The sequence below is a fragment of the Macaca fascicularis genome, chromosome 2 (genome assembly GCF_037993035.2).
Source record: "Macaca fascicularis isolate 582-1 chromosome 2, T2T-MFA8v1.1".
NCBI classification, from domain to species: Eukaryota; Metazoa; Chordata; class Mammalia; order Primates; family Cercopithecidae; genus Macaca; species Macaca fascicularis.
This window is the reverse complement of record NC_088376.1, coordinates 59,885,469-59,897,541: the sequence shown is the minus strand read 5'-3', so window position 1 is coordinate 59,897,541 and position 12,073 is coordinate 59,885,469. Positions and strand designations below refer to the sequence as shown.

General features: G+C 33.0%; 1 protein-coding gene across 4 annotated transcripts in view; it reads right to left on the bottom strand.

Annotated features, from left to right (window-relative positions):
- LEKR1 (leucine, glutamate and lysine rich 1) overlaps nt 1-12,073 on the bottom strand; it is a 227,156-nt gene that overhangs the window by 117,327 nt on the left and 97,756 nt on the right. The window lies entirely within an intron of this gene.

Here is a 12,073-nt window from a genome sequence, read left to right as displayed (position 1 = left end):
ACTCAAAATTATGCTAGGTCATTATATTATTAGGAAACCTCTATAACTTTATTATCAAGGCATTCTGATATTACAAACACAGTGTGATTCTTAATTCACAAAACTTCACAGTTTGATTACAATAATAGGGAAAAAGACTCAGTGACCAGATTTACTAAATAAAGAAATCAAAAAATCAATAGCTGGTGGCTCACGCCTGTAATCCCAGCACTTTGGGAGGCCGAGGCAGGTGGATCATCACCTGAGGTCAGGAGTTCGAAACCAGCCTGGCCAACATGGCAAAACCCTGTCTCTACTAAAAATACAAAAATTAGCCGAGGGTGGTGGCATGTACCTGTAGTCCCAGCTACTCTGGAGGCTGAGGCAGGAGAATAGCTTGAACCTGGGAGGCAGAGGTTGCAGTGAGTAATCATGCCACTGCACTCCAGCCTGGACAACACAGCAAGACTCCATCTCAAAAAACAAAAAACAAACAAACAAACAAACAAAAAACAACCTAAAAAACTTTTTATTTTGAAATAAATATAAATTTACAGAAAGTTGCAAAGAAATGTGTAGGGAGTTCCTATTCAACCTTAACGCCACCTCACTTCTTCCTTTGTTGACATTTCGTATAACTGTAGCACACTGTCAAAACTAGAAAATTGCATTGGTAAAATCCACAGAACTCACTCCGATTTTACCAATTGTATACACACTCATATGTGTGTGTGTGTGTGTGTATGTATAGTTCCATGCAATTTTATCATAAATGTAGCTTCATTACGTATCAACACAATCAAAATACAGAATTGCTCTATTACCACAAAGTTGATCCCTGCAATTCCTTTATAGCCAAACCTACCACTATCCCCACCATCCCTAATCCCTGGCCACCACTAATCTGTTCTCAACACTTATAATTTTGTTCTTACAATTTTGTTATTTCAAGAATGCTATATAAACAAAATCATATCTTATGTAAACTTTTGAGACTATTTTCACTAAGCATAATTTAGCTGAGGTTCATTCAAGTTGTTACACATATTAATAATTTGCTTCCTTCTGTTGCTGAGTAGTATTACATGGTATGGGCATAGGATGTTTTTCTTTCATCCATTGAAGGACATTTGGGTTGTTTCCAATTTTGGGCTATTATGACTATAGCTGCTATGAACATTTACATACAAGTATTTTTGAGAACATAGGTTATCATTTATCTGGGATAAATGCTCAAGAGTGCAAATGTTGGGTCATGTGGTAAGTGCATCTTCAATTTCAGAGGTAATTGCAAAATTATTTTCTAGAATGGCTGAACCATTTTATATTCCTACCAGCAGTGCTGAGAAAACTGGTTTCTTTGATCCATGTCAACACTTAGTATGGTCAGTCTTTTCAATTTTAGACATTCTAATAAATGTGTAGTTGTATTTAATTGTAGTTTTGCATTTTCCTGATGGCTAATGATGTTGAACATTTTTTTCATGTACTTATTTGCCATCTATATTTCATCTTTGGTTAAATTTCTACCAATATCTTTTGCCCATTTTTTTAATTGATTTTTTTAAATATAGAATTTTGGGAGTTATTTATTCTACATATAAATCCTTTGTTGGATATGTGTTTTGCAAGTATTTTCTCCCAGTCTGTACTGTAGCTTTTTATCCTTTTTAACAGGTCTTTCACAGAGCAAAAATTTTTTTTTTTTTTAGGACAGGGTCTTGCAATGTTGTCCACACTGGAGTGCAGTGGCTGCTCACAGGTATGATCATAGAGCATGGCAGCCTCAAACTCCTGGGATTAAGCAATCCTCCCACCTCAGCTTCCTGAGTAGCTGGGACTATAGGCACGTGCTACTACACTCTGTAAAAGTTCTTAAATTTTACTGAGATCCAATTTATCAATTTTCCCTTTTAGGTATCATGATTTTAGTTCAAGTTTAAGAACTCTTTGCCTAATCCTAGGCCCCAAAGATTTTTTTTTTCCCTAAAAGTTTCATATTTTCTATTTAAGTCTGTGGTTAATCCACTGAGTTAGTTTTTGTAAAAAGTACGCACTTTAGGACAAGGCTCTCTTTTTTTTTACCTAAGGATATTCAATTGTTCCAGCATCATTTGTTGAAGAGGCTATTCTTCCTCCACTGAATTGCCTGTGTGTTCTTATCAAAAATCAGTTGAGTATATTTTTCTGGTCTAATTATGTAGATTTTTAAAAAACTACATGTGAAAACCCTTTTTGTTACTTTATTTAGGAGAAAAGCTATAAACCCATTACAATGAAACATTCGGCAATAGAAATAAGAAATGAATATGATAGGAAAAACACAGACTTTAGAATAAAAAAGAATAGTTATAGCTAACATATCTTGCTTCCTTATTCTGCTAGGCATATGGGGTGTGTGTGTGTGTGTATGTGAGTTCTCATTGTATAAATGAGGACACTGAAGTCTCAGTTTTTTTTTTTAAGTGGCAGAGTCAGGATATAAACTTTGGCTGACTCTTAGAGACCTGCTCTTAGGATGCCTATATATCTTTATGTATTAAGAATTCAAGCTGCAGCACAGAGGCCAGCATGGTTGAGCGCAGATATATTGGCTTGTGTGCCCTTCTCCAGGCATGGTGGTAAGTCTGTACAAGGGCAACGCCATCAAGGATCCTACGTTCCCCTCCAAATTTTTCCTGATTTCTGCCAAGAGTTCTAACATTCCTGACTCTGAATAGTGTTTGTTTAACAAATTTAAGTAAAAGACGAATTAAATAATAAAGACAACTAGAAAAAAACATTAACAGGTTAGGATTAAGAGTGACTGTTAAAGTGTTCTTCAGCTATAATTCACATCGTCCTAATCATTTTTGTGAATATCAAATAAATTATAACATTTACAAATTTTTGTATGTTAAAATGTTCATTTCACTGTTTATCCACACTAGTCATCTCCAATAGAAATATATATAATGCAAACCACACATATAATTTTAAATTTCCAGTAGCCATATTAAAAATATAAGAAGAAACACAAAAATTAATTTTAATAGTGTATTTTATTTCATTCCACATATCCAAAATGTTATTTCAACAAAAGGCTATATCCACATTTCAAGTGCTCAATAGCCCCATGTGGTTGGTGGCTAACCTATGGGAAAGCAAAGGTCTGCCTGCTTCTTAGGCTCCTGGTCATCTTTTCATGTAAGTGGGATATAGTTCCTCAAGTTTTACTAGAATTATCCTTTAAAAACATTACATTCAATTTATTTTTTCTATACTTAAGATATAGATTATTTGCTTAAAATTTTATGCTACAAAATTGGCATGTTTATGTAGTTACTAGGATTGCTGTTAAATTTAAAATGTGTTCAAATTGATCAAAGAAACTGTAAAAAGGCAAGCATCAGCACCTTTCAAGTTTTACATGTATTTGCACATATTTGTACATCCATGCCCTGGAAATTTGACTGTTCTGATAGCACTAAGAAGAAAGTTTTTTTAAAGGTGAAAAAAGCTCTTATAATAATATAGCTTCAGTTTGACACACCCCATCTGTTGTGTTCACCAAGCTCTTGCTTGGGAATTGAATATACTTTCCTCGTGTGTGCATTTCCACCTTAGAGCTTATGTCATCACCATTGTGTAACTTCTAAACAAGGTCCTTCAGCTTCTGAGGCAAAGTGGTATACTATAATGGTAAATATAAAAGTCAAGGGTTGAAAACTAACTCGTATTTCTTCATGTTCAATAAAATATAAAATGTAACACTCGCAAATGAAAAGCAAAATGGGCATATACTTTGATTCTGCAATTCCACTTCTAGGAATTCACTATGTGAATTTTTTCTTTAAGAAAAAATTCTTAAAAACAGGATAAAATAATAAATATGCATGTATAAAGATGTTCAGTGAAGCCTTATTTACAATAGCAAAACATGATCAACGTAAATGTCCAGGAATAGAAAATTAGTTAAATAAAATACATGCCTATAATAAAATACTGTCAACGTAGTTAATTGGCATGACTATATTTTCATGATATATTTTAAGTGTATATATGTATATATATGTACAGAAAAGAGTTTAGAAAACTCTATATCAAAATGTTAACAGCAGTTATCTCTGTGTCATGATATTATAGATGATTTATGTAAATTTTTCTTCTTTTTTGCCCCTTTTCTGTATTTTCTATGTTTTTATATTGAGGTTGTTTTATGTTTATGATTGCAACAATCCTTATATCCTTTTGAATTTGGGAAAAACTAATTATTAAGTGTTTATATTTTCCTCTTGTAAATTCAATAAAAAACTTTCAAACTGATTTTTAAAATCCAATTTGAAATTGTACTACTGATAATAGCCTACATTAAATTTGCTCTTGGTTTTCAGGCAAGTGTAGCTAATGAATGAAGCCTCTCCTCCCTTTCCAGATTATAGAATATGTAAGCATTACTAAGAAATCTTAGAGGATACTCAGAGGTTCCAAAACCTAATATAAATATTATCAGGAATCTGACTATGAAAATGTGGGTGTACTTTAACTTCCACTTCAATTCCACAAAGTTCACTGAACACCTACTATGTGACAGGTTCAATTCTCTTAAAACACTAGTAATATAGCATTCAGCAAAACAATCAAAATTCCTGTTTTCACTGAGATTACAACCAGTAGGAGGAGACTGGCAGTAAACACATAAATCAATAAATGAATATTTCTGGTAGTAGTAAATATTATTAAAAATGAAAGAGAAAATCAGGATAGAGAAGGACTATAAAGGAAGACAACTTTAACTAGGGCAGTCAGCAAAGATGTTTTTGAGGAGGTGGCATATGAACTGAGACTTTCAATTACAAGAAGGGACAGCTACTTGTTTGGGAGACCCTTAGTCAATTTCCCCTGCATGAATCTGAAGGGCCTCCCTCTTTTCACATATTGCACAGTCATGGCCACAGGTCATATGCAGGGAGAATAAAGTGAGTGAAGCTTTCTGAGAGAGGAGGGTTGTTCCTCTACACAGAGGGGGCGTCAGTGTCTCCTTTTTTGTTATTTTTCTAAGATTGTGATACACTGCACTATATAACTGATATAACTGTTCCCAGCTATGTGGTTTAATTAACAGTCCTAAAATGGATAGTTGCCTTAAAAGTTTCCTGAAAAAGAAAATATGGATTACAGAAAATATTAATAATGCAACACAAATGAAAACAAAAACATTAGAGTTGATGTCTCTGCAAGTCTAGCATGATTGAATTCACAACTATTGATATTATGAGGTAAGTATTCTATAAGATGTGACAAGACACTCAAAAATGAGAAAATTACCAAGACGACTATTTTACACGTACATTCATATCTTTTATATGAACACCTCATTACAAAGAATAAAATGAAAGAGACTGACAATACTAAGTGTTGGCAAAGATAAGCAACAACTAGAGCTCTCATACACTGCTGGTAAAAATGTGAAAGGAATAACCACTTTGGAAAAGCCTTGGGTAGTTTCTTAAAATGTTGCATATACCCTACTATACAATTCAGCCATTCCACTCCTAGGTATTTACCCAAAAATGAACAAAAACATATATCCAAAAAAAGACACATACGAATGTTCAAATAATGGAAATGATGCATAATATATAGTATATTTACAAAATGAAATACAATTATGTAAAGTATATCTATATTATTAACTGTGGCAGAAGCAAGATTCCTCTGGCACAGATATGCAGATACTGGAAGTTAAAAGTCAGCAGAAGAACACTAAAGGTCCAAAGAATATGACTAGAACACTCTCAGTGTCTGTTCCTTTTTTTTTTTTTTTTGAGACAGAGTCTTGCGCTGTCACCCAGGCTGGAGTACAGTGGTGCAATCTCTGCTCACCATAAGTTCTGCCTCCCAGGTTCATGCCATTCTCCTGCCTCAGCCTCCCAAGTAGCTGGGACTACAGGCACCCACCACCACGCCCAGCTAATTTTTTGTATTTTTAGTAGAGACAGGGTTTCATCATGTTAGCCAGGATGGTCTCGATCTCCTGACTTCGTGATCCGCCCGTCTCAGCCTCCCAAAGTGCTGGGATTACAGGCGTGAGCCACGCCTGGCCTGCTCCATTTAATAATGTAGATATCCCCTTTGTTTTTTTTTTTGTTTTTTTTTTGAGATAGTCTCACTCTGTCACCCAGGCTGGAGTGCAGTGACATGTTCACTGCAACCTCCACTTCCCAGGTTCAAGCAATTCTCATGCCTCAGCCTCACAAGTAGCTGGGGTCACAGGTGTGCACCACCACACCCAGCTAATTTTTGTATTTTTAGTAGAGACAGGGCTTTGCCATGTTGCCCAGGCTGGTCTCAAACTCTTGAGCTCAAGCTATTGACTTACCTCAGTTTCCCATAGTGCTAGGCATGAGCCACCACACTCGGCCTAATATAGACATACTTTTTACATGTTTGTTACAATATTCCTCTATTTGCCTACATTTAATTATTAAAGTTAAATTTCAAATTTAAAAGCATATTGTCATATAAAATGTATTTCTGAAGGCACATATTATATAACAAAATTGTTGGTAAGTGAAATTAAAGTTTCACGGTTTAACATGATTTTTTCCCAACATTTAACTATGAAAGTTTTAAAACATATAGAGAAGTTAAAATAATTGTATACTGGACACAAATATACACACTACTTAGATTCTACAGTTAATATTTTACTATATTTGCTTTATCATGTAATTATATATCTATCAAACACTTTATACATCCATCAATCCATCCTATGAATATCAAGGTAAGTTGCAGACATAAATATACTTCTCTCCTAAACATTTCATCATAGAGATAGAGTTCAACATTTGGATATATTTCTTTTTGAGTAAATTTACCTACAGAAATGTACAAATCTCAAATGCACCAATAGATGAGTTTTGGGAAATGCATCGACCTGTGTAATGCAAACCCCTATCAAAACATAAAGAATTACTATCATCAAAGAAAGTGCCTTTGTGCTTTTCCAGTCAATCCTATCCTCTATGGCAACCACTGTTCTGTTGTTCTGTTTCTTCCCCTCTGTAGATTAGTTTTGCCTGTTTCTAGAACATTGTATAAATGAAATAATACAATATGTATTATTTGTGTAAGGCTACTTTCAAGTAGCATAATATTTTTGAGGATTATCCATGCTACTACATTATCTGCAGTTCATTACATATTCCACTGAATATATCCAACTGTTTTCTTTTAGAGAACCCATTCTACTACTGATGTACTCCTGAGCTTTTTGCAGTTTTAGGATATTTTGAATTAAGCTTGAATAAAGTTGCTGAATATTCTCATATAAGTATCTTGTGGACATACGTTTTCACGTTTCTTGGGTAAATACCAAAGGGTGGAATTTCAGGGTCTTTGGATAAATGTATATTTAGCTTGATGGGAAACTGTCAGATCTTTTCTCTAAGTGGCTGTAGCATTTTACATTCTTACAAATTTGTACAAGGATTCCAGTACTCTACTTAGTAACATCTGCTGCCATCAGACCGTTTCATTTTAGCCAATCAGACGAGCTAATAATGTTGAGAACATTTTTGTGTCTTTATTAGCCATTTATATATCTTCCTGTGTAAAGTGTCTGTTCAGATCTTTTGGTCATTTTTGATTGAATACTTTTATTATTGATATTATTGACTTGTAGGCATTCTTTATGTAACTTGGACAACAGTTCTTTGTCACACATTTTGTAAATATTTTCTCTGTGATTTAACTATTCATTTTCGTACTGATAGCTTCTGATGAACAGATGTTTTAATGATGATAAAATCTAATTCACCAATTTTCATTTTTTTATAGTTCTTACTTCTATGTCCTATCCATGAAATCTTCATTTACCATCAAGTCATGAAGATATTTTGTTATGTTTCTTCTAGTAGTTTTATAATTTTATCCTTTGCATTTAGGTTATGATTTATCCTAAATTAATTCTCATGTATGGTGTGAGGCAGAAGTTGAGGTATATTTTTCTACATGGGTATTCAGTTGTTCTAGCACAATTTGTTGAAAGACTTTCTTTTTCTCATTGGATTGTTTTGGTGTCTTTGTCACAAGTCAATTGATTATATAAGTAGGGTCATTTATCAGGCTATCTTGTTCCATTCATCTTCGTTGATCCATATGCCAGCACTATACTGATTTGATTACTGCATAAATCTTAGATGATGTTTAAAATGCCATCTTTTGGATTGTTTGAATACTTTTTAAAGAGTTATCTTTTAAATTATGTATTAGCTTTTTAGCTACATGTTTCTGTATTTAATTTTTTAGTAGTTGCTCTACAAATTATACTATACTACTTAATTTATTGGTTTAAATATTCTACCATGTCACATAAAATACAAATATAGTGCAACCAAATGAATCCATTTATCCACCTCTCCAACCTTTAGACTCTAGTTGTCATGTTACATTGACACACTTTATAAGCCCTACAAAATAATAATGCTTGCTTTAAATAAGCATGTGAGTTTTAAAAAATTTAAAAGAAAAGGAGTCTTTTATATTTACTCATATTTGTCACTTATGGTGCATTTTATTCTTTCCCGAGGATGCTGGGGCTCCATTCAGTTTTTTTCAATGTTTATCTCTCTCTTTAAATTGAATAATTTCTATTGATTTATTTTAAAATTCACTGATTCTTTTTTCTGTAAATGCAATATGCTATAAAAGTCCATCCAGTGAAATTTTATTTCAGACACCATATTTTTCAATTCTTGAATTTCTCACTTTTTAATAGTTGCTTACTCAGATTTTCTTTTTATTCCTTACTAGCATATTTTCCTTTATATCCTTGAGCACTGTTATGATAGCTAATTTGAAATCCTGGCCAGCTAATTATATCATCTGAGTCAACCAGTCTCTATTCTTTTGGTTATGAGTAATTTTGGATTGTATACTAAACATTGTGGGTGTTATGTTACAGAGACTCTGGATTCTTATGTTCTTGCAAAGAGTATTTATTTTTTCTTGTATTGTTTTAACAAGGAGTTAATCTAGCTAAACTTCAAGTGTTAAATCTGTTTCCCGTAGGGTAGGTGACAGCTAAAATATCAATTACTTTAGTTTCAGATGGACTATTTAGCATCTTCCTTGAGCACATTATTTCAGGGATAAGCCTGAGATTTAGAAAGAGTTTATATGCAAAATTTGAGCTCTGTTTCTCTGGCTTTCACTTCTCTGGGATATCCCTTTACTTCTCAGAGAGTGAGGTTGCCTTGATCTCTATCCTCTAGTCTACAGTTTTCTATCAGATTTTTAGCTTCTTTGCATGGAGCAAACTGTATCCTGCTCTCAGTCCAACATCCTTAAAAAGAAAAAATTCACTCACTGCCATGCATTTCTTTCAACATTAAAAAACAAAAAACAAAAAACAAAACCTTTAATGGACTATTTTTTAGAACAGTTTTAGGTTCACAGGAAATTTGAGCAGAAAGTATGGAGAATTCCCATATCCCCCTCTCTCCACACACACAAATCCTCCCCAACAATGGACACCCTTCAGGAGAGTAGTACTTGTTACAATTGATGAATCAACATTATTATTACTACCCAAAATTTATAGTTTACATTAGGGTTCATTCTTCGTGTTGTACATTCTATGAACTTTGACAAATGTATAATGACATGTCTCCACTACTGTAGTATTATACAGATTAGTTTCACTGCCCTAAAAATCTTCTTTTCTCTTCTCATTTATCCTCTGCCTGGAACTCGTGGCAACCACTGATTGTTTAACTATTCCATAGTTTTATCTTTTCCAGAACTTCATAGTTGGAATAATATAGTATGTAGCCTTTTCAAATGGGCATCTTTCACTTAGTATGCCTTCTTTTAATTTTTGATACTCCCTCCATTATGTGTTTGGTTTGGGTCACTCTTTACTGTCTTTAGGTAGCTATTTTTCTAGAATTTATAGTTGCTACCTATAAGAAGGCTGACCTAATATGAGCTACTCACTCATTAAGAGAAGAGGAGTTTTAAAAACATAAATTAGTAGTTTTAACAGTAATGAACAGACTTCTGGCCACAGTTCAAGATAGATGTATCACAGCTTATCTTAGATAAACCTATAATAATTAAATTTCAGAGTTGAAATAGATCTTAATGGTCATCTACTCTACCAAGTGATAACAAAGTTAATCCTAATTCCCATCAAATAAAATGAAATACCATTATTTTATTACTTATGATGTACCATTTACCAAAAAGGGACAATTATATTCTAAATATATGTAACAAACCTGTCAAGGCTGTTTCACTTATAGATTTAATTTGTAGAAAAATTTCTCCTTTCAATGAAGTCCAGTTTTGGTAATTATCATACACTTCATTTTTAATACTGGTGAGCTCCCTTTTAGTAAAAGTAAGTAATGAAAGAGTCTTATTCCAGAAATATTTGTACTCTGACAATCTTTGACTGCAAATTAAAAAAAAAAAGAAAAATAGGATTTTAAAAAATAGTAAGCATAATAAACTTCTCCAAAAATAGTTTTAGAGTGACCATATAATCTACTGTCTAATTGGAGACAATTTTGAAAGCAGAAGGTGGTATTCATATTATGCTGAAACAACAAATAAACTAGGAATATCTCAGGTAAACTGAAGTGTATGGTCACTCTAACTCATTTCCATTTTGCCATTATTTTAACTACAAAGAAAGACAGCTAACTACCTTCATACACATTTATTCTATTAATCCTTTTATATTCAACAGTAAGCATTTAGTGGAGAAAATTAGGTCAGAGCAATTTAGTCTTAGATCCTAAATGAGAATCTTAAAGTCTTATACAGCATTTGTCCCGCATACCATGGTTATATAGGCAGTGAAAAATCTGGGGTAATAATAAGTAAAACAATTCAAAGTGACTGATCCAGTGCATTTGCTTCATAAAATCTGACAGCTCAAAGTAATCACATTTTTGTCATCTCAGTGATTTTATTCTGGTTTTAATTATCTTAATAATCAAATAAAATACAGACACAGATTTGAGAGCAGCAAAAAGGTGATGACTGAAGCCATGAGAGCATGTCAATATTTGTATCCCTGAGTATAAGGCAGAGGTTATATCTATCTTGCTCATCACAGTCTCTCTAGCATCTAGCACAGTGCCTACTGCATAATATGTTTTCAACAAATATTGAATGAAAGAGTAAATAAAATAAATTCCTCCTCAGTTGGAGAAATGGAAAAATGAGAAGTGCTAGGGATAACACATTGGACAACACAAACATTTAAGCGACTGAAACTAAAAAGAATCCCTCAGAGGAGACTAGGGGGAACTCATCAGTGAGTCAGAAGATAAGCCAAAAGAATAATGTCAGAAAAGCCAGGGGATATGAATATTTTAAGAAAAATGTAGTGATCAGTGTTTAAGTCTGCAGAAAAGGGCTGAATAGAGTCCACTGTATCTGGGAGGCCTTTGGTAATTAGTAATTAGTAATTTGATGATCAGTAATGCCACATAAATTCTTAGCATTGTCAAATTTGGGGAAATTCTTATTAAACTTTTCTCATATATAAGATTTTGTCATTTCAAGTTTTCTTGGAAAGCGATTAAATTGTCTTTGAAATAATGAAACTCATGGGTCAATTTATCTTAGATGGTCTGCCTGAAGTAGTGTATTATGATTTGTATGTTACATTCAATGATGTTAGTCATATCTGTAAAATCAGTGTAAACTTAAATCTTTCTCCAATGTATCTGAATAATTAACTCCCTTACATTAGATTATCAAATAACCCAAGAACTTTAAAAAATTATCTCTTTCTATTAATAAATTTGCTTTGATGTAATCAAAGAAGTTGTTACAGCTTGCTTCTTTAGGCCACAATAATTTCTATTGCTTAATTTGCTTATAAATGCTTTTACTTAATTTTAAAAATCTATATATATCCAAATTAATGTAATTTCTTGCTTGTTTCATTAAAGCATTCTAAAGTATCTTTCCAAATGGCAATTATAATGGTGTACTCCTACGTCAACTTTCCCTTACTCAGATCCTCCAAATGCCTGTGACTACTCCAATGGTATACTTACAACAGAAGAATCACAAAAAATAATTAATT